Raw genomic sequence first — 24,556 nt, 5'->3', positions numbered from 1 at the left:
TATAGAAAAAATATGCATTAAAATGTCAATGAGTTCTTTTGAGGACTTTAAAATAAATAAATAAATCACAAATTGATGTGGAAATGTGTAGAAATGAAGACTGGAGGGAATCTGAAATGGAGAGAAACCAAAACAGACAGATTTGTCCTTCCCTAGCTATGGGAGGATTTTATATGACGCTGGGGCTCAGTTTAGAAGCAGGAGGGTGGCAGGGTTCAGAAGGTTTGAGAAACACAGCCTTAATTACAATGTCTTTGGGTTCTTGGTGGTGTAATCAAGCCATGCAGCCAAATGTCCTAACCAGTCTGGCTGCAGATACACTCTCTATCTGTGTGCCATCTCTGCTGTTTGTGGTCTGATTCTTGTAGGAGCAGAGGCTTACTCTATCATTACAATACTTTATTGTAGGAATTCCATACCAAACCAAGAAGAAGATACACAAAATAGCCTATAATTTTCCAGGTTCCCTTTTCAGTAAGGCCTCTGTCCATGCCTTTTACTTTCCCAGCATTGCCTCACCCATCTCTTTGAGGATGCAGGAAAAGCACTGCATACTGCTTCTGTCAGATGGTTCCTAATAACTGAATACAGATTTATGCAGCTAGGAAAACTGCCCTGCACACGAACAGCAGGCACGCGTGCATGCACACACATACCGGTACATGGATCATTGCCACAAGATGCTCTGATGGCATCTAGCTTAGATGAAGGGTAGGCAAACGTTAGATCCTGATGTAATAGTAGAACTCTGGGTGATTTGCTATGGATCAAAAAGGATTTCTGAGTTCAGTAGCTTCATATATTATTCCCCTTTCAAAAAATAAAAAATACAATTATACTGCAAATGCATTTAAAACACCCCAAAGGCCAACACCACACACCTATATAAAAATAATGTAAACAAACAAAAAAAATACAAAAGAAAAAAATTTAAAATAGCAACACTAAATGTCATTTAATGCATTCAGCCCTGTATTATAACTAAAAGCCACTCAGAATAAATGGGTTTTCAAAGCCTCTTAGAAAGCTAGCACTGCTGAGGTTATACAAAGATTTGCCCACTACAGGGTCTTTGAGGCCATTATTGAGGTCTAGGCATGTTCTAGGTGTGCTTCACATCACCTGACCTCAAACCATAGCTTTCTCATGCTGCATAACCAAACCAGTTATGTAACAGGGTATAGTCTGAAAGCATGTCATACAGACTAGTTACTGAAGCTAAGGAAGTCTGGATGGGGACCCTGTGTATCACCCCTGTATATCCTGATTTGAGCTCCGCGATGGAAGAATGAAAGGACATGAAATAGAATCAGCCGTGGCATATCTGGGCTCATGGTGGAAAAACAATGCTGTGCTCTCAGTGGCGCTGCCACTTGGCAGAATGGGGCAGGGGCAGGGCAAGATGACAGATAGGTTGGGAGAAGCTCTGTGTTGTCATCAGCAGCCTTGCAGATGAGAGTGCATGCTGCCACTGGCCACCTAGATTTTTCTGCCACCTCGCCCTGCCCCTGCCCCTGCTTCTGGGAGGACGACACTGGCACTCCTCCTCGCTTGCACATTGCTGTCAAATGCTCATGCATCAATATTATATTGGAATAGTTCTACTAATCATTTGGGTGAAAATGGAACCATTTCATTTATCAAAAGGCAGTGAATGTTGTTCCGTTTTTGCTGTGCTTCTGTTTCACAAATGGTCTCAACAGCATAGCAAAACCTTAACAATGGGTTTTATTTATGTATTTCAGTGGAGATGTTGAGGCTAATGTCATTATAATTATTGATAAGAATGCATGTCTTTAACTGATCACTCCGTGACACATTTTATCTTTTCAAATCTGAGAGAAAATTACATGTAATAGTCCACCATAAGGTGAAGCCTGGCTTAGTGCAATATATCTTATTTTAAATACATATGGAAAATGCTCTCCTCTAAATTCTCCAGGATTTAAATGTGTTAACATACCCTAACACAAATGGCAGTTCTATATTTCAAATTCCAACACATTTGTGATTGAGAAAATGCCCCTTGAAACCCAATTCATTTGAAGAATATTATGTTCTTTAGGGAACATTTTGGCGACACAATTTTCTTTGGTGTATAGATTTGTCCTCAAGCAATATTTTTCTAGTAGCTGAAAAAAGAAGGCATTAAAGTGCTACTGAGTGAGAAAGAAAGAAAGAAAGAAAGAAAGAAAGAAAGAAAGAAAGAAAGAAAGACACTATATATATTTTACCCAACTCAGTGTGGGCAGCCACAAAGACGCTTTTGAGAGTAAACAAATGAAGAATTGAGAAAATAAGGAAGAAGATGGTATTTAGAGAATGTGAATATTTGGAGAATGCTGGGGACTGAACACTGAGGGGGCTGTTCATTTATAGGTTAGATGTATTATAACAGGAACCGGGTAACGACTATAAAAAATACAGCCATTGGGATAAAAGGACATTCAGATTCTGGCTGTTTCCCACAGGCAGAAGTTGTTAATGTGAATGGAAGTGATTTTATTTAGGGGTCATGGCGGAGGTTGATTTCGCCAACCCTTTGCATCATGGTAAATATCATCCTACAGTGATAGCCAGCTCTGTGTTTTTTCCCTCTCCATAGCAATGAGGTTGTTTTACTGTTTCATTACAAGGACAACAGTAGGCAAGAACTGGTAGTAAGCTCTGGAAAGAAACAGAATGAATCTTCCAAATGAATCCAATACATAAAACATACACAGCTGCATGTTCAAATCCTATTTAAATTTAAGCTCATTTCACAAAGCTAAAATGTCCTTTGACATTAACATTGGCTTGACGTTAACATTAGGGCTTGTTCACACATTACATTGAACACATGTATGAGGATTTGTGTGAAAGGGTTTACACTTACTGATGTGCACAGCTCAGTTATTGTGTGTACTGGTACACAGACTGTACACTAATTGAATATTATATTTGCATAGCTACACAGGAGTTAAAAGGTAAAGGGACCCCAGACCATTAGATCCAGTCGTGGCCGACTCTGGGGTTGCAGCGCTCATCTTGCTTCACTGGCGAAGGGAGCCAGCATACAGCTTCTGGGTCATGTGGCCAGCATGACCAAGCCACTTCTGGCGAACCAGAGCAGCACACAGAAATTCCGTTTACCTTCCTGCCGGAGCGGTACCTATTTATCTACTTGCACTTTGACGTGCTTTCGAACTGCTAGGTTGGCAGGAGCTGGGACCAAACAACAGGAGCTCACCCCATCATGGGGATTCAAACTGCCAACCTTCTGATCGGCAAGCCCTAGGCTCAGTGGTTTAACCCACAGCACCACCTGCGTCCCGTGTACTCGCGTACTCGAGAGTACAGCTCAGATATTTGGGTGCACAGATATATAAACTGTTCACTCATTTAATGTTACATGTGAACATACCTTTTCTCTCAGGGTTTACTAGAAGCCAGCAGCCAAAGTACTGGCTGGTTGTTTAAAACCAACAAGCAATTCCTCACCTTTTCTACTCATTTCCTCTCCTGCCAGTCTTTTATTTCCCTCAGACTCCTTCCCTTATTCCTTTGGACTAGTTCTCCTCCTATGCAAATGTTCTCAGCAATCCCTAGCATCTCTAGATAGGGCTGGAAATGTCCCCTTCCTGAAACCTTGGAAAGCCACTACCTATCAGGGTGGACAATACTAAGTGAGATGGATCAATGGTTTGACTCTGTATAAGACAGCTTCCTATGCTCCTGTATTCTGCTTATCCCTTGGTGTGATCCAGGAGAGGGCCTTTTCTGTTGTGGCGTCCAGCCTCTGGAAGTCTCTTCCCTTGGAAATGTACTCTTTAGCACTGTTATCTTTTCGGGGAAGTTTTTTTTTTGTAAATATATCCAGCCATTATTTTCAAGGTTGTTGCTGCAATCTTACTCTGTTATATGGTTAAAGTATTTGTTAAACACTGTATCCTTTTAATTTAATTTTATAACTCCCCATGCAACACTTTGTAAATTGCTGTGAGAAACTGTATACCCGAAAAGCTGTATATAGGTGCTTAAAATGCATGAAATAAAATGAATACATGACACCAATCGAAAACAATGGAACATGCTGTATTAAGAAAAGCTTTCTCAAAACATTCACGACGTCTTGCCTTCCTCCTACGAAACGACAGCCCTCCAGTCATAAATCAGACACTGTCAGAATTATAAAGGAAATCTGTTACTTCCATATGCTCCCCGATACCATTTATCACAGATGTGTGCTCATTAACACTGCAGGGTTTTTGTGGGACCAAGAACAGAAAATAATGGGTTAAAAGGACAAGGAGTCTTTAAACACTATCCTCCTATGTTTCTCTGCAGAAAGAATATAGAAAAAAGTGTACTTTTTACACACCACACAATGTAATTCTGATCCTGAGAAGTAATGTTCAAATGATAAAGATGTTGTACATGATGGCTGATGGTTTAATGGTGATGTTATTGGACATGTAAATTAGATCCATGTCAGATGTGAACTTGAAGAAGCATGAAATGGTTTTCAGAGGCTTTTTTCCTTGCTAAAAAATGGCCAAGTTCTCATGTGTTTCTTTTTAGAAGTATCTTAAAAACGCATCAAGTGTTTCCACTTGCTGTTCTGGGCCAGAAAAAAATGTTGTTTATCTATTTTTAAGAGCTCTGCAGCAGAAAAAGGGGGACATAAATTAATGTGTGTACACTCGGGAGAGTTAGATTTAGGCTTATGCTATACTTAAACAGCTAAATGCATTTAGAACAGAGATAACTGGTTGCAACAAATTTGCAAGGACTGGCTTATTTAACAAAGCCCCTATTTGCTTAACATCTTAATCCTGAAATAATCTCTGGCATTATCATTTTCCAAATGAGTGTCAGTCATAGATGCCATTTAGAGGGTAAAATGATAAATAGGCTTCACATACAAGAACTGTCATTCCAGACAATGTTTGCTATGAGAAAGGTATATGCTTTCCTATTCCATTGGGAAGTTCTGTTCAAGCTCCATTGAAATGAATGGCTAGTTCCCCATTCCAATGGGGGTGGGGTGTTTTGTTTGACAGGAAACTTGTGTAGGAAATATTTTCAGTGAATTCTGTTCCCAAGAAGCCAGTTAGTCAATAAAACTTCAGAATTACCATTAGCACCAGACTACTGGTCCATCTAATTCAAAATTTTGAGAACTGTGAATTACCAGAGGATAGCTGGGTTTTGCTTTGCGTATTGATTCAGGAAGTGCTACTTAGGTAGGTTTGCTTTAAAATGTGAACATAACATAAGCACATTTTTCTAAAAATAAATAAATAAATAAATAAATGGTGGCATTCAACTAAGTTTTACTCAGGGTAGATCCACTGGAATTAATGGACCTAACATAGCCCTGTTCATTAATGTCATGCCTCTGCTCTGTGCAAAATTTAGTTGAAAACCACCCAGTTAAAAAACAACCACCATAAGTGCAAATAATGTTCAGTAATGATTAAGCATGGTTTCTTCATAAAGTTTGTTCCAGCCCAAGCTATCCTGCCTTCATATTTTCATTAGCCAGTTCCCAATATAAACAGATTTTTATAAATGACACAACTTCCAAAGTCACGGTAGGTCATTCTTTGTGGTCGTGACCACTTTGGCAGGATTACAGGTTGTTGGTGGTGAGGAACATTTCAATAAAACAGGGTTTTTTATGATTAAGTGTTTTCAGAAGGTCAAGAGCATATCTTCCTACTTAGAATTACATGTCACTTAATAAAAAAAAACAAAAAAACACAGTAGAATTTTCCAAGAAGTCAGCCAAAGGAGGGCATGATCAGGGTTTTTATCAATGTATCCTGTTCTGTATGTCCTACTGCTCACTTTCCAAAATGCAGTGTGAAAGAGGACATAGGAACTACCTAAGACCTAGGCTACATGTATACCATACAGTGGTACCTCGGGTTACATATGCTTCAGGTTACATACGCTTCAGGTTACAGACTCCGCTAACCCATAAATAGTGCTTCAGGTTAAGAACTTTGCTTCAGGATGAGAACAGAAATCGTGCAGCGGCAGGAGGCCCCATCAGCTAAAGTGGTGCTTCAGGTTAAGAACAGTTTCAGGTTAAGAACAGACCTCCAGAATGAATTAAGTACTTAACCTGAGGTACCACTGTACATTTAAAGCACCCCCCCCCAAAAAAAAAGAATAATGAGAATTGTAGTTTGCTAGGATGCTGGGAATTGTAGCTCTGTAAAGGATAAACAGTTCTCAGGTTTCTTGAGGGTAGCCTGAAATGCGTTTGAATGTATAGTGGAAATGTAGCCAAAAGCAGGCCAAAAGCAACACAACATTTGGAAAGTGTTATTATTATTTCAATTTATTACCCACCCTCCATCACGTTGAGGTGAAGGAACAGGGTGCCAACTTTAGGGGCTGCACTCCCGCATGAGTCACATCAGATTGCACCCCTGCCCCCATAGGCACTATTTCAGGGTGATATTGTGGGGCAAGATTGTGGGAGATCATGATGCCCAAAATGGCTGCTGTGCTCTCATGCAAAAAAAAAAAGGGATGTCCCAGTTTTCCCAGGACAATTGAGGGGTATGAAGAAGGTCTTTTGGGAAGGTTGCAGACTTTCAGGTATTGGGGGCCTAAGTTGTTTAAGGCTTTAAACACAAATGTGAGCACTTTGAATTGAGCCCAGAAACAAACTGGTAACCAGTACAGGGGTACCTCGGGTTACATACGCTTCAGGTTACATACACTTCAGGTTACAGACTCCGCTAACCCAGAAATAGTACCTCGGGTTAAGTATTTTGCTTCAGGATGAGAACAGAAATCGTGCTCTGGCGGCGCGGCAACAGCAGGAGGCCCCATTAGCTAAAGTGGTGCTTCAGGTTAAGAACAGTTTCAGTTTAAGAACGGACTTCCGGAACGAATTAAGTACTTAACCCGAGGTACCACTGTATTATACTAGTAAAAGATTTGAACTGAAGATGCCTCCCCCCCCCGAAAAAACTATCCGCCCCCAAAATAATCTTGAATTTAACCTGCAAAGTAGCCCTAATTAACTTAGAAATTTTGTCCATTATAAACATTTCTCATACTTGTAAAACTACCTTATTCTCTATACAGTAATAGAGAACTGATGACCCTCCAAATGCAGCTGGATGAAGCCCCAGCCAGCATAAATGATGGTCAGGAATGACTGGAAATGTAATCCAGAATGATCTGGAGGATCACAGGTGGTACATGGCAGGGGCATTTTTATAATGAAGCCAGCTGAAAATTAGCTGCTATTGGACTGCTAGTGAAAGGCCTGTTAACTCATTTTGTGAAGATGAAAAAAATGTGTCTTATTCTAAATGCAGTTTTTAATTTTTAATTTATTTTTACTTACAGTCACCCAGAGAACTGTTGTTATTAGATGTCTGATAAATTGAATGAACACTCAGTCACCAAGCATATTAATTTCCAAGGCCCCAGTCACTGAGGTCCTCAGGTGAGTCCCAGCTAGTGGTCCCCAATGGCTCAGATGCATGGCTTTTATCCACCAGGAGCTGCATATTCACTACTGCGGGGCCAGTTTTGAGGAATTCCCTTCCAGCTGAAGTCAGACAGGTTCCGTCTCTGTTGAACTTTCAGTGCTAACTGAATACTTTCTTTTTCTTCCAACAGGCACGTTAACCAAAGTCTGATTTTATAGTTTTAACTGAATTTTATCTTTTCTGTATTTGATTTCTTGTATACTGCTTATAGACAATTGTGGTTAAGCAATGCATAAATCATTTAAATAAATAAACAAGCAGCCCAACAATACCACAGGGATTTTATATCTTTTAATTGACAAATGTAGCTAAGGATGCTTGGCCAGTGTTAGATTCCTAAGTACTTTTTCAGCATCTGCTGTGTGCTAATGCAGTTTTAAATCCCAGTTGAGCATAAACACCTGGACTTAAACAAATGCATAAAATCCCGCATGTGAGCATGCCCCATGACTCTGTCCGTGCCCCTTGAAAATAACAGCTAAAAATGCTAAGTCCTTTCCAAAGAGTACAAAAATGTTCACTACACCCTTGGCTTCCCTATATTGGCCCTGTTCTCAGCTGCTTTTGCCTAGCCAGAATATGTCCTTGAACCATTATAAGGTCTCTTGCTTGGATGGATGGATGGAGGTGGAGTATTTGCATGAACCAGGTACAGGGATCATTTGGCCCTCCATATGTTGCTAAACTACAACTCACACCAGCCCCAACAAGCATGGCCAATGTCCAGAGATTCTGGGAGTTGTAGTTCAGCAACATCTGGAAGACCAGAGTTTCCCCAAACCTGGTATAAACCTTTGACCTTTGCATTGCTGGAAGTTAGTCTACTGTACAAAGGCCAGAGTTATGTGTGTTGCCCCACCTACTTTTGACTCTGACCGCACACCCCATTGGCATGTAACTCCTGGAAAGTTGCCCATGTGGGAATGCGACCCCACATATCTGATGGATAACAAGCTTGATGTGATAGCCTCCAGATCTTTATTGGATAATGAAGCTCTGAAATGGGCATGCTTGAAGGAATTCTAAGAGGCAAACCAACAGTTAGAGAATGGATAGATGAGGAACCAATTGATGAACTTGCCACATCCATCACACTACTGGAGTTACCAAGTGCTGTTGTCAGAAGAGAAAACAAACAGAACTGGCATAACACAAAGACACACAAAAGCCCTAGAGCAACATTAAATCACCTCAAGACATCTCCATTAAACAGAATTACTGTCCCCATTAAGTAGCAGTCATTGCCATTTAGTGTCACTGACTATTTAGTTGGTTCCCTGGGAGACATCTCGATTAAGCAGATGTCACACTTGGGTTTCTCCTAAAGAAAGGCCTTGTTCAGGGAAAATTTCCCTCCAGCGGTTGGTCCTTATTGGAAACAAGCCCAACGGGTTCAAGCATATCATCTTATAGCCAGCGGATAGTGACTATATTCTATTGTTCCGTTCTTATTCATAAGCCTCATTGACGGAGTAAGTAAGCTTCCAACAGCACTGAAGGCTTCAAGACAGCAAAATCCAAAGTGGTCTACAAGGATGAAAAATTCCCCAACTAAGATGACTAGGGAATAGAACAGTAGATGAAACAGCAAATACAGTGTAATGTTGGCCCTGTTCAGACAACAATCCCATGTGTACAAACGGAAGTGGACTTTAATGTCCCCACTATCACATCCTGCAATTCAGAGTGAGAGTTGAATTATAGGGAGCAATCTAAGGCAGGGGTGAGGAACAGGGTCAACTGATGGGCACACAAGCCCCCCATACCTATGATATCCGAAGTAGAGCAGGTGGGTGTGGCTTAGCCAAAATAATCTTGCAAGCCAAATGGGAAGTCCTGGCAGGTCAAATTAGGCCCATGGGCCAGATTTTCCCACCAAGACAAGATGGCGCCTCCCTCATTCCATGTACAACAGTGAACCAGACTGGAAATTGAATTTTACTTGAACACTAGCTATGAGACAGATTCCTCCATCAAATTGGAGGAGAGTAGGCTAGCTGATGGGGTGTAGTAGAGAATGTGGGGCTCACAAAGCCCAGTCCACTTTCAGCCCCTCAACATCTCCCATCTGAGGGGCCTGCTTCACTCTGCCCTACAGCTGGGCCTAGATTCCCAGATCTTATCTAGGAAATCAACCGTATGAGAACTGGGCCTATGCACACAGGAAAGCTTGTTAATATTTCCCATTTCAAGGTACCCAGCAAGTGGTTCCAAATGTAGGGCAGGTATGCTGTCTGAGCAGAGAAGGCAGATATACTCTTTTCCTTGCACTACTTACCATGCTTAGGAAAGTGATTGGGGAAAGTATTTATTTGGTTCAATATTTTTCTTTGAAATTAACCTGACAAATGGGCTATCAGTTCCTTTTGCAGTCCTACCATTTTGTTTGGTTTCTCATTTTCCCAATCTTAATTTCACAATACTGTGCATTTCAAAGGGATGACTGTGTTTCAGTTTGCATATTGTTTCAGAATGAGCGAATTAGACAGATTTGCCAATGAATGAGAACTGAATCAAATATCTTAGTTCTCACTGTCCTGGTTTTATTTTACTTTGTTTTTGGCTTTAGTGCGTTATTATTTCATGATATCCATTGCAATTTAATGATGGGATTACTTTTCATATGATTCCATTAACCACACTGAGTGTCTCCATTTGGAGAGGATAATGCTGGTTATAAATTGTAAAAGGTAAAGGTAAAGGTACCCCTGCCTGTACGGGCCAGTCGTGTCCGACTCTAGGGTTGCGCACTCATCTCACTCAAGAGGCCGGGAGCCAGCGCTGTCCGGAGACACTTCCGGGTCACGTGGCCAGTGTGACTAAGCAGCATCTGGTGAGCCAGCACCAGCGCCACACACGGAAACGCCGTTTACCTTCCCGCTATAAAGCGGTACCTATTTATCTACTTGCACTTAAGAGTGCTTTTGAACTGCTAGGTGGGCAGGAGCTGGGACTGAACGACGGGAGCTCATCCCGCCGCAGGGATTCGAACTGCCGACCTTGCGATCAGCAAGTCCTAGGCACTGAGGTTTTACCCACAGCACCACCCGCGTCCCCTGGTTATAAATTGTATTGTAATGCAAATAAATAAATAAATAAATAAATAAATAAATAAATAAATATTGTACCACTTTTGTGATGACAATTTGTGTGATGCACAGAAAAATGGGGAAAGCTTTTCATTCCCTGGTTTCAAACATTTGGTAGCTCCTCCACCACAAAGTGCTTGTATGGGTTTTCCACCTCCATAAATATATATATATGATGTATTCAAGCCACATCACTCTGTTCCCTTTTTCTTCTGAATGTCCTCAATAAATCACTGACCAGGACAAAATAATTGTCCTTTCTGGATTTTTTTTTTTAATGGGCAAAAAAAGAAAGGAAAGAAATGGATTAGAAAATAAATCCGTGTCTGTTGCTTGCTTCTTGGGAGATGGAGAGCTTTATGCATTTCAAGTGTCTTTCCAAGTCTCTTGCTAATGGTAAAAACTACATTTCCTTTAGATTTGGGGAATGTTGGCCTGAAGTCAGAATCTGCTCTTAACATTTCCAGGCCTGGGTGTCATATAAATTTGAGATATATGTCTTTTCTTTGTATCTGAAACACCAGTGTTTAGTGGGCTGAGAACACACTGAAGTCTAAGTTATATCCTTGGCATCATCCTGCAGTCTGATTTTTCAGCACATCCAGCCTTAGATTGATGCAGAGAGCATGAATCTAAATATATATTGGGTAGAGAAGTAGCTGCAAAGGCAGGAGAGCTATATTTATTTTTAAAAATGTATTATATACCACTTTTCACTTCTTAGGGCCCCTAAGGACAATACACTTAAAGCAGATCACTTTAAAAAGTTGCGGCACTGGTCCCATCACCTCCTGGCAAAATAGAAGGGGAAGAAATGGAGGCAGTGAGAGATTTTACTTTCTTGGGCTCCATGATTACTGCAGATGGTGACAGCAGCCACAAAATTAAAAGACGCCTGCTTCTTGGGAGAAAAGCAATGACAAACCTAGACAGCATCTTATAAAGCAGAGACATCACCTTGCCAACAAAGGTACGTATAGTTAAAGCTATAGTTTTCCCAGTAGTGATGTATGGAAGTGAGAGCTGGACCATAAAGCTATAGTTTTCCCAGTACAGTGGTGCCTCGCAAGACGAAAAGAATCCGTTCTGTGATTCTCTTCGTCTAGCGGTTTTTTCGTCTTGCGAAGCAAGCCCATTGACGGATTAGCGGATTAGTGCTGTTAGCGCTGTTAGCGGCTTTTAACGGCTTATCGGCTTATCGGATCAGCTGATAAGCGGCTTAGCGGCTTAGAAAAAGGGGGGAGGGGAAAACCCCCGCAGGAACTCGCAAGACATTTTCGTCTTGCGAAGCAAGCCCATAGGAGATTCGTTTTGCGAAGCACCTCCAAAACAGAAAACTCTTTCGTCTAGCGAGTTTTCCGTCTTGCGAGGCATTCATCATGCAGGGCACCACTGTAGTGATGTATGGAAGTGAGAGCTGGACCATAAAGAAGGCTGATCGCCGAAGAATTGATGCTTTTGAATTATGGTGCTGGAGGAGACGCTTGAGATCAAGAAGATCAAACCTATCTATTCTTAAGGAACAGATAGGTAGCTGTGTTGGTCTGCCATAGTCAAAATAAAAAAAATCCTTCCAGTAGCACCTTAAAGACCAACTAAGTTAGTTTTTGGTATGAGCTTTCGTGTGCATGCACACTTCTTCAGATACACATCTGAACTAACTTAGTTGGTCTTTAAGGTGCTACTGGAAGGATTTTTTTTATTATTCTTAAGGAAATCAGCCCTGAGTGCCCACTGGAAGGACAGATCCTGAAGCTGAGACTCCAATACTTTGGCCACCTCATGAGAAGAGAAGACTCCCTGGAAAAGACCCTGATGTTGGGAAAGATGGAGGGCACAAGGAGAAGGGGATGACAGAGGACGAGATGTTTGGATAGTGTTCTCGAAGCTACCAGCATGAGTTTGACTAAACTGTGGGAGGCAGTGGATGACAGAAGTGCCTGGCGTGCTCTGGTCCATGGGGTCATGAAGAGTCGGACACAACTAAACAACTAAACAACTAAACAACAACAACAAGAAGAAAGCTCCACCAGGCAGGGATGCAATGGAAACAGCACTTCACTGTCACCAAGCAGACTTGTTGACAATATGGTACTAAGCTACACTGACCAATGGTTTGACTCAGTGCAAGGCAACTTCCTTTGTTCCTAATTGGTGACAGCAGTGAGGAGCAAGAGGCGGCCATGATGGTGGTGAGAGGTTTATTGAGGGCATCTTGTTCAATGACTTCTCCTACCACCAAACCTGAATAGTCTCATGCTGCTGTGATGTAAACATGTTCACAGCATCTCATACTGCCCAGCTTTCCAGAAAGTATGATGGGGGAAGAAGCCTTATATTAAAATTGAAGCTGCCAACAGTACATTGTGTCAGATGGTTGTTTGCAAGTGGGACTTCCAACCAAATGTTGTAGCCAGCCAGCCAGCCACGCCCTCTTCTCAAGACATGCCAGTCCACTTATCCTACTTCCTGATTTCGCACTTGTGCTTTTCCAGCCTTTTTATATATGGTTAATTTAAAGAACAACCAAATTTCTGTTCCTTGGATTGCTGGGGCTGTGGTCTCGCAGTTTTTATTTTGTGTATTTTGACCATTTATTTGTCTGAATTTCTTAGCCACCCTAATAAGACAATATAGCTGTTGATGGCCTGGTGTAGAGTGTATGTAAAATAAGTAAATGCTCCCAGTTTCTGCTTCTTAAAAAGAAGATAAAGTTGGTGTGGAAGTGTGATTCTGAATTGTGCACAAATAAAAATAAATGAAGACTGGCATTGCCTCCCTCTTCTTATTTTTCCCCTTCAATGCTTTCTTCACACAAATATTCCTACTTTTGAATTCTCACTGCTATTGATCCTGGGAAGCTTTTATTTTTGCCAACAGCAGGGAACTCTTCATTCTGTGCTCTTTGTCGATGGGCACTGATTTGTGGCTGTAAGCTTTGTAATTTTACATTTTTGGCATGCTCAGTGATGTAACAACTCTGAGCTATGACCCATTTGATCATTATTCAGGGTTCCCACTAGGGCAATTGGAGCCCATTTAAACTTATTTTGTCTCCTTAGCAAAATACGTTCTCCATTCACGCCTCCCTTTGCCCCCCAAAAAGCCAGCACATGCAATGATACAGCAGTCATCATTGGGTAATAAAATAAAAGACCACGGCACCGAAGAGGTTACAAACCATTTTGTTCAACCAGACTATTTACAAGAAGCAACAGGGTATCTGTTTCCTGTCATCTCCATCATATATCTTGAGCTCGAGAGACTGGAGCCCAATTACAGCCTGATATCTAATCAATACACACCTTATTCCTAGAGCAGGAACTAAAGGAGAAGGCCCGTGGGAGGCAAAGTTCAAATTACTCTACTGTCAATTCCAGATAGCAGCTAATGATAGCATATACTTCTTCAAGGAGGGGGATGGGAGAGACGGACATAGGATGCAATTGGAGAGTCGATACCCAGATCCCATATGCAGATTCGCTTATAGTTTAAATTCCTACAATTCCTCCTGAAAAGCAGATGAGTGGAGGGGTTATATGCTCCATGCCACAAGTCTTCAGGGCTTTAAATAAAGGATTCAGATAACATCGTAATTCCAGATTCTGTCCTGCTTTATAGAAGACGGGCAACTTAGTTTCAGGTCTGTATTTTCACTCACATACACAAAATATCCAAACAGAAGACCCAGCTGATGCATTTATAGCTCTCTAAAGCTCTGCAGGCACATCCATAGCATATCCCTTTCCAAATGGAGTTGTTAAATGAATTCCTCTGGTTGACCGTATCAGTCAGATCAGCTTTTTGTAGTTCTACCATAGGGATGGGCTGTAGCTCAGTGGTAGAGCATCTGCTAAGGTCCAGTCCAGGTAGGGCTGGGAGAGGCAATACTGTGTGGACAATACTTAAAGAGATGGATCAAGGTCTTACTTGGTCTAAGGCAACTTCCAAAGTTCCTGTTGTATTGCCGAATCAACAATCCAGCTAAAATGCCTGGGTTTAAAGCAAAGTAAGACCTGCATATGGGGGACACGGGTGGCGCTGTGGGTAAAACCTCAGCGCCTAGGACTTGCCAATCGTATGGTCGGCGGTTCGAATTCCCGCGGCGGGGTGAGCTCCCGTCGTTCAGTCCCAGCTGAACTGCCCACCTAGCAGTTCAAAAGCACTCTTAAGTGCAAGTAGATAAATAGGTACCGCTTTATAGCAGGAAGAAACGGCGTTTCCGTGTGCTGCGCTGGTGCAGGCTCGCCAGAGCAGCTTTGTCACGCTGGCCACGTGACACAGAAGTGTCTGCGGACAGCGCTGGCCCCCGGCCTCTTAAGCGAGATGGGCGCACAACCCCAGAGTCGGTCACGACTGGCCCGTACGGGCAGGGGTACCTTTACTTTTACCTTTTAAGACCTGCATATAGAAAATGAAGCTCAATGGTGGTACCAATGTCTTATGTTTCTGGGATAGCTCAGCATGAGACTCTGTTGGCAGATAGGAGCAGCGGCTTGGAAGAAAATAGGGTGGGCAAGAAAGGAGCATGGAGGTCTTTGTGCCAGAGGTGGGAGAGCAATGATGCCTTGTTCTAATGAATCAGCACTCCCTTCTTTTTTAAAAAAATATGCAATCAAGCTATGCTATTTATCTGATAATTGTGCCAATTGATCAACCCGGAACTTCCAAAAATATCCTTCAATGGGCATTCTGCCTCCAGCTGTGTTTATGGCAGATCATGTCATGTATGTAAATACATTCAGATGCATCCTGAATTATTTTAAAACAATCACTCTAACACTAATCATTTGATAGACACAAGCCTTTTCTTTTAAGAAGTACATCTGAGAATACAGTATGTAAAGATATGCTTCCAGGGTACCATGTGAAGGGGGACTAGGGCTGGCTCTGGGGGCTAGCATCACTGGTCTGAGGCCCACGCCCAAGCCAGGGAGCCCTCTGCCAATTTCAGGAGCCCTCTGGCCCTGCCGCTGCTCCCACTCATCTTTGCTGCTGCTACACGTTCACCTCTTCCCTTTAAATAAGCAACCAGTAACAGGAGCCAGGAGAAGCAGCAGCAAGCCCCCACATGGTTTGTCCTCTTCCTCTCAGCAGGGGTGTAGATTGGGCCCTTAGTGACAGGGCAAGCAACTGGGCAGCAGTGACAGTGGTGAGGAGAAAGGGTGAGCACAGAGAGCATCTTGCCCAGGGACCCACCAAATCCAGGGCTGCCCCTAGGGAAAGCTCAGTGCTGGAATTCCTGTCTTGCAAGCAGAAGGTCCCAGGCTCACACCCCAGCGTTTCCAGGTAGGGCCAGAAATATCACCTGTCTGAAACCCTGCAGAGCCACTGAAAGCCATTGTGGACAATGCTGAGCTAGATGACTTAATGATCTGACCCAGTCCTAGGCTTCTCTGTTTGGGAGCTGTTCCCACTTCTGGGTGTTGCAATTGATGCCACCCAAACAACTGAGAAGTGTTCTGATTGGGACTGCATACATAGTCTGCTCACCATTACTTTCTCCATTCTATTCATTGGGCCAAGCTGCAAATTTTGATATACACACAGAATGTCCCATGTTCAATCCCTCGTATTTCCAGGTAGGACTGGGAAAGGCTCCTACCTAGAGCTCTGGAAAGCCAGTGTTTGTAGACAATACTGAGCAAGATGGACTGACTCAGAATGGCCCAAGACAGTATACAGTCGGTTGCTAAGTTCCTTTTTCAAGTTCAATTTCAAAAGAAGGCTTCAGTCTGTCACACAGCACACTTTGACCAGCATTTGAAGCCTTTCTTGGAGAGACTGTGGAACATAACTCATTTCTGAGATGTCATTTCTTGTACCTTACATCAGAAAGCATTGCACATGCCTTAATTAAACCGACCAAACAGTCTTGGAAGCTGTGCCGTTTAATAAGGGATGTACACTGTAATTTCCAAGGATGACTTAATGTCTTACTTCAGTTCTCCCTGTGGCTCAGGGAGCCTAACTGTTAAAAATGGCTGAGGTGAGATTCAAGGCATCATCTGTGTTCTAAACACTGTTTTCCTCCTGAAGGCTGGCAGAAACAGATAGCAATTTTCACATTAAACTTTCCAGCTAAGCATTTCATTTGAGATGAAACCGGCACTTTTGCACCAAACAACAGGGTGTAACTTTCCAAGGAGTGGAGTGGATTTACTTGGTCCCATGTGGTCATGTTACTTTAGGATAAATATGAATTTGAGACCCAGAATTTCTTTTTGCAGTTACAAATTGAAAGGAAAAGAGCCCATGTCACCAGAGCTCCAGGAGATCTGGAATCAAGTCCTACCTTCACTAGGGTCACATTTATGTTTTTGGCTTTGCCAACAGGACTAGCTGTTGAAGAATTCCTGAAGGAATTCACATCTTCTAAACTACTGCTGAGTTTCTAGGGTTGGTTTTAACGATGAAAAACCCTTATTCAGAGTCATTCCCACAAGGCAATGAGTGGGTGGCATTGGCAGAGTGACTGGAAGAAAGCAGATGGAGTCCACGGAGAAAAGAAACTAATAAAGTGTATACCATGTGAAGAGAAATAAATGAAGAGTTTTCTTTTTCTTAGGTCAGACCTACACAGGGGGGAAACTCATTCAAAACAACAACTCCCAACTCCTCCAACTACATACCTTTCAACATTCCTCAGATGAAAATAAGGACATTCTATTTTAGATCAGTGTCGCCCCTGCCCCGTCCTCCTCTTTCCTACTTCTCCTTCCAAAATGCCAACCATGCTATTGGTGTGGGGTTCCTTATTAAGGGAGGGGAAGGGCTGTAGCAGTCCAGTAGAAGAACACATTTTTGCATGCACAAGGCCACATATTCCATCCCAAGCATTTCCCTATAGGGCTTGGAAAGACTTGTTTCTGAAACCCTAGAAAGTTGGTGCCAGTCAGTGTAGGCAATGAACTAATAGTCTGATGTGGTATAAGGCAGCCTCCTAAGTAAAAAAGGCGGTCTTCAGATCTGGCACCTTCTTTCCTATGGGTCAAATAAATCTAATGCATGCTCTGCATGTGAGATGAGATTCAGTTGCGATCTCATGTCAATAGCATTCCATAGAGCTAGGATCAGAATTTCCCAGGCAGGGAGTGACGTGCAGATGTACACAGGGGAGATTAGCCACACCAATCCATGTCAATATTTATGTCTCTCTGGAAAAGTTCTTCTCTTTACCAACGTGGGATTTTAATTTCCAAAGTGCGTGGGAAGGCTGAAGGTAGTGTTTTAAGGGCTTTAAAGGAATCCCCTCAGGTTGTTTTCTTGATTGAACTATAAACCTGAATTATTACATCACACCTCCGGTGAAGGTAAGTCTCAGCTCTGTTACTGCTTCCAGCTCGTCTCTCTAGTCACTGAATACTTGGGTCTGACATCAGCACATATTTTTGGTTTCCATTTAAATCCAAGTGTGATTTTATTAGATTCAGATCACTTTTCAGTGGGCTCGCCCAGGCTGTAAACTGATGATTAGACTAAGGTAATAACAGCTTTAATAGAGTTCAAAGGTAATTGTTCCCACTGAAGTGAGAACTCACTGAAAGGCATATTAAATCAGATTGATATGGAGACCTGAGATGATCATGTTTTTCAGGAAGGTTTTACACTGAACTTCAAGCTTATTCTTCCACTGGTAAGAGATGGGAGTTTTTTATACCAGAGGTTCATAATAGCTATTCTTGGCAGGCAGGAATTAGTACATCAAATATAACATGAACCCCATTTGCAAAGTGGTGATATACATCCAGGGTACCTACACTGGGGTGTTTTAAGCTTTTTTGGGATAGGCCTTTCTGGAAACCACCTAAATTAGTCAGTGGTAGATGGTGGGGGCCATTGTGTCAAACCTCACCCAAATTTGGAATATGCATATTCCCACTACTATCTTCTCTGTTTTAGGGTATAATTCAGTCTTCCTTTGCTGAGAAAACTGATTTGGTGGGAGGTGCAGGTTGCATCTTAAGATATAAACATATCACTCAAGAATCAGACCATTGGCCCATCAAAGCCTAGTATTGTCTGGTACTGGTATTGACTGGTATTAGCTCTCCAGGGTTTCAGAGAGGGCTCTTTTCTAGCAGTACCTGAGGTGTCAGGGAATGAAACGGGCATCTTTGCAAGTATATCACCTACCTTTGAGCTAGGACTTTTCTCCTAAGTAAAATGGTGAACAGGGTCAAAGTGAGAAGAGACCAAATCTTCATCTGAGGGTGCAAACAGGCAGGCCAAAAAGTTCTAGGAGGGACAGTATCCAGAGCTCAGCAGTGTGCAGTTAAAGACAGACACAATGTGCAGCATGGGGAAAGGGTGGAGAGGAGACAGTCAGCTTGGTAGGTCCTCTTCACTAGCAGACATGCTTCTCAGCCTGCAGGTCAGCTCCTGGCATAAGAGACTGTATAGGACTAGGTAGGGATCTGTCAATTTCAGTTCTCCAAGTTTCACCCCCCCTGCCAGTCTTCCACATTTCTTTAGCAATTTGTAATTTTAAAACACCAACAGCCATCATGAAAATTTGCCAGCATTTTTGTATTATTTTATGTTTTGGTTCAAATATTAATTTGAGAAGTGTGGATTAGATAATTTCTCATTTTAAAGGGGAAGCTAGTTTGACTTCCTGAGTTGCCTGACTGGCTGCTAAGTCAGCCGGTATGTACTCTAATTCTATTTAGACCAGGAATTCCAAAGTCCGGCCTGGGGGCCACTTGCGGCCCCTGGGCTGGTTTGAAACAGCCCCCCAAGGCAATTTTGAAAAAGCAATATCTTGCGGCCCCCGAGCACCTGCCCACCAAAGCCATTTCCTTTTTGCGGGCTTCTCACAAGCTCTCTCCTCTGCACAGGGTGTGTGGCTAGCCCCCGCACCATTAGAGAGTCCCCGGCTGGTTCACTCCTTTTGTCAACCAATCTGGTCAGCCGGGGGGGGGGCATGGCCAAATAAATAAATACTACAGTACACGTTCGGGACACAGCTGTAGCGATGGCTGTTTGCAAAACAACATCAGACCTTGTGTTATGTGAAATACATTTGACAAACACACAAGACGTAACCAGCTGTGCCTTCACATAAACAATACTCTTCTATATATTCTTATCACAATATCAAATGTTTATCTTGCACATAAACAACACATAAAGTGCAATAATATAGATGGAAGCCCCAATAGATCAGATCATTCATAAAGACCAAATGTCTGCTAGTTTCTGTTCCACCAATGTTCATAAAGTCCAAATTGGAGCCTGCTACAGTTCCACAGAGTTGACAAGGATTTCCAGAATAATGTCTTGTTCCACTCTCATGGGCTTCATCAGTGGTACATGTTCATATGTAGTATTTCAACGTCATGGAACTCGCTCTCCTGGGCTTCATCAGTTGTACATATTCTAAGCAATATAAATGAATATAATGTTGTAATTCAACATATTTTAACAAATTGAAATTATATAAACAATTATATAAACCTGAGGGATACAAAGAGTCAAGAAGAAAAATAAATCTAGTTTCTTTCTGCATAAGAATTTTCTTTGCTCATTCTACAGGACCAAGATATACCCAAATTACGAAAAATGTCATATCTTCATCCAAATGGGATGCTTGAATAAAATGCTGTACTAAAGGAGCATCAATTACATTGTTCCTAATCCTAGACCGACACTCTGATATTCTTACTTTAATAGGTCTAAGAGTATGACCTACATATAACAATCCACAAGGACATCTAATCACATAAATTACACGTGGAGTTGAGCATGTAGCAAATGCCTGTAAAACAAACTTAAAACCTTCTTTGTTGGTAAATTCTTTTACATGCAGTGAGTATTTACAGGTGGTACAATGACCACATCTGAAAAAGCCATGTGGAGGATTAGATAGAGTACGTTGTGTGGGTGTAGATTTTAAATCTGTGTGCACCAGTTTATCTCTTAATGATTTTGTGCAACGTTTGGCGAAAAGGGGCATCATATCACATCCAGGGATGTCCTTAAGAATATGCCAATGCCGCCTTATAATTTTCTCAATCTCAAAAGTCATATGGTTGTACTCTAGAGAAGCATAAATGCGTGTGGATCTTGTGCTACCGTGTGAACAGGATGTAAGAAGAGTGGACCTCTCCCTTAATTGTGTTTTTTGAACAGCCATTGTTATTACAGAATTTGGATAGCCTCGTTTTAACAAAGATGCAGAAAGTATTTTTGAATGGGCTTTAAAGTCCTGTGGGTCTGATGAATTCTGTTTTAATCTTAGGAATTGACCTAAAGGAAGATTGGCACGGAGGTGTTTGGGATGATTTGAACTATAATGTAATAAAGAACTTCTATCCGTGCTTTTCTTATAAGGATGGACTTTAATTCTAGATTGATCCACATAAATTTCTAGGTATTAAAAAGGTAGGGAGTGTGGACTCGATGTTCCTTCAAAAGTCAAATATGGACTCAGACTATTTATCCAGTGGTTAAACGATTCAAAAATATCCTCAGAAAATATAAATATCAAATCATCTATGTATTGGCCGTAAAACAAACGTATGCACTATATGGATTATTATGCACAATGTGTTCCAAATCAGAATTCCTCATAAAAATATTGGCTACACTAGGAGCCTCCACAGCAAACCGGAAGTTGTTATATATTTCTAACACACTTCCTTATAACAAAGAAAACCCATAATCCTAACCAAGCACTCAGCATATAAAAAAAATAAAATGTACACCAGACTGCACAAAAAGTTAAACTATATACTATGAAAACTTTCTTCCAAATAATATACTGAAGCCAGAACACTGAGTATGTCCCGGGTTGATTTTGGAATATGTGTGTGTGTTTATGCTGGAGTAGCCCTACTGACTTATATGAATTTCCAACAGTGTAAATGATGAATGGATCGCCCCTGTAGGTTTAACATCAGTTAATTTCCATTTGTTTTTCTTTGCCATTTTACTATTAACCACCTTCGTGTGAGTGTCTATTTGTCCAATGCAATCTAAGAAACAATCACCCAAATTGATCTAGTGTTAACCTCTGAAAGCATAAAACCTAGACTGGGTTTATCTATTGCTCAACCCCCGCTGCAGCATTAATTCCCTATAGTGCTCACATCTGTGTCTCTGTCACAACCCAACATTTTTACCTCCCCCCCTCCCAACGCAAAGTGCTTCCATAAATAAATGCCACTGTAAACAAATCTCAGAGGCCCAAAGATGTTGGAGAAACCCCATTTGAATCAGCTTTGTTTTTGCCTCACGTATGTATTGCATATATATAAATATAACATACATAAAATGATAAATTTGATGCAGGTGTCACATTTTTTAGAGCTAGGTAAGGATTGATAGGGTAGAATAGGATGATCCATCATCGGAGGCAGGGTGGTACGGTATTGGAATTTCAGAAATCTGTTCCCAATCACATCCACTGCTGGATGACTTGGTAACGACCCTATTTGTGATGCGTTACTGAAAATCAATATGCTGCATTCAAGGTCAATGTACTGTTAGAAAACTCTTTAAGCACTGATGGATGGATTGTGCTCATTCAGAGTAAATGTGAGAAGAAATTGACAGCTGAGTATCCTGATCTTTTTTTTGCCAAAACTTTAAGAGACAGCCTTCCCTCTTGATAGAAAAATATGATTCCCTCGGGGATTATGTCATTCAGTTTCCTTTGTTGCTTGGCTTTTGGAGAATTTATGTAATTGTTTAATGCATCTGTCTTCACACAATTAAGAGGCTTCAAAGGCTACAGCCACATGTTAATGATTCCCTGGACTTCACAAGCTGAATAATATTAATCATTGCCAAATCATTTGAAAGAAGGCTCTTAAAGTTTACAAGAATGGTGTACATTTTAACTGGTTTACTAAGAGACTGCATGGAATAAAGATGGTGTTTGTTTGTTTAAAAAACCCTTTGCTTTTCCCTTTTATAGCTAGCCAGAAAGATATGTATGTGTGCACACATAATTCATAACTGGGTTGGATCCATCATGGAAGAGCTATTTTTTATCTTGTATAAGGACAGTGACATTTAAGACGTTCATCTGTTCATACAAATACAGTGGTACCTCTGGTTAAATACGCTTCAGGTTACACACGCTTCAGGTTACAGACTCCGCTAACCCAGAAATAGTGCTTCAGGTTAAGAACTTTGCTTCAGGATGAGAACAGAAATCGTGCTCTGGCGGCACGGTGGCAGCAGGAGGCCCCATTAGCTAAAGTGGTGCTTCAGGTTAAGAACAGTTTCAGGTTAAGTACAGACCTCCGGAACGAAGTAAGTACTTAACCTGAGGACCACTGTATGAGACTATGGATGGACAAATCAGTCTATTTCTGATGTGTCACTTTCAGATGCATTGAGCCATTCTTCCGCTCCATCTCATTTCTGTATTAATCTACACTTTTAAAATCTGCATGAACGTGTACATTTCTATACTATCAAAAATACATTTTTAAACATTTTCCTCTCAAAACAAACATCTTTTATATATAAAAAAGGATTTTGATTGTTTTTTTAACCAAAATCTACATCACATTGCATGTGAAAGCTGATGAAAACAAAGTTTTGATCTGTAGAATCCAGGAGCTTCAGATAGGTCAGTTTGTATCAGAATTTGCAAAGGTAAAATTCCTCAAGTGTTTCGACATGATAGAATATATCTGTTTACACAGCATGTATTCTTTTGGATTTCAGGAGGATCAGAATATTTTGGGTGTCTTGAAGAACAATGGGAGTCAACAGTCCTTGCCAATCTGCTGCAAATCACACAGAGATCCAAGAGGAGATCCTTATAGAAGGTCCATTTAGTGTTGCATCCTGCTCTCACAATGGGAAGCCTGCAAGAAGGACCCAAAGTGCAAAAGCCCTCTCCCCTCTTATGGTTCCCTGCAACTGGTACACAGAAGCATACTACTTTTGAGGGATAATCGCTTTATCTTCTATCCATTTGTCCAATACTCATTTAAAGCAGTCTAATTTGCAGCAAGTCATGAATTTCATAGTTCCAACAATCCTAAAATTTTCTAAATATGCCTATTTCTTCAACCAAGCTGGCCTTGCAGCCGAGTTAGTGGTGGTTTTTTTGTTTGTTTGTTTGCTTTGGCAATAAAATAAATTGAAACACCTTTTGATCTTTGATATTACAAGCAACGTTCTTTTTATACCTTTCCAATGAAAGGTATCACTCTTGGAAGCAGTTATTCTGTTACAAGCCAGAGACTTCCTCAAAAGAAAACAAGTAGCTTTCTGAAGCCAGTGTAATGCTGTGAAAATGAGAGGTAAATTCCTTAGTAAAATTAAATTAAAATAAAGTGACAGATTCATGTGACCCTTCATTAGGACTGCCCATCCTTCCAGGTAAGAATGGAGGAGAAATTAAATTTAATTCACATTTAAAAGCAAGTCTACCTTATTTGTACCTTCCAAAACAATACTGAAAGTCTTCCTTAGAAATTTGCACTTCTTTGACTTTTCCAGTCAGTTAATGTGCACAGAAATGCATACACTACTAGGGCAAAGTGTGCACAAAATCCATATATTGGTGAAGATGCACACAAGATACAAACAAATGGATTATAGAAGGGGAAATTGGTTTGCAAAGATGCATACAAAATTGCATATGAAACAGTGCTTGCAAAATGGTGCATATTCACATCCAACTGTTGATAAATTTCCTTGAGGACTTAAAAAAAAGCTGAAGTGGAAATGTGGACAACTGAACTTAAGAAAGCTGAGAAACCAAAGTTGACAGACTTGCCCATCTCTAATTTCACTTGAATCTTTGGAATGCTAATTGTGATCTGTATTAGAGAGAAAACATCATTTATAAAACTAGCAGTGATGAGGATCATGTTAAGAAACCATTTCTAAATCCCACTGAAGCATGTTTCCCTTCTTATAGACAGGGCTAGATTTGGAAACAGGTGAACCAGGAATGACTTGGGGCTTTTGGTATGAAGGGATGTATTGTCTTAT

At 41.2% G+C, this 24,556-nt stretch overlaps 1 long non-coding RNA gene across 1 annotated transcript in view; it reads left to right on the top strand.

Annotated features, from left to right (window-relative positions):
- LOC309537521 overlaps positions 1-23,544 on the top strand; it is a 113,865-nt gene extending 90,321 nt beyond the window's left edge. The window contains exon 4 of the long non-coding RNA XR_014221950.1: positions 23,276-23,544. This is a non-coding gene — a long non-coding RNA (uncharacterized lncRNA). The remainder of the gene's footprint in view (positions 1-23,275) is intronic.
- The last annotated feature ends 1,012 nt before the right edge of the window (positions 23,545-24,556 follow it).

The sequence above is a fragment of the Podarcis vaucheri genome, assembly GCF_965113315.1.
Source record: "Podarcis vaucheri genome assembly, chromosome: 7".
In the NCBI taxonomy this organism is placed as follows: domain Eukaryota; kingdom Metazoa; phylum Chordata; class Lepidosauria; order Squamata; family Lacertidae; genus Podarcis; species Podarcis vaucheri.
Note: the sequence above shows the minus strand (reverse complement) of the source record. Positions and strands in the feature narration are given on the sequence as shown.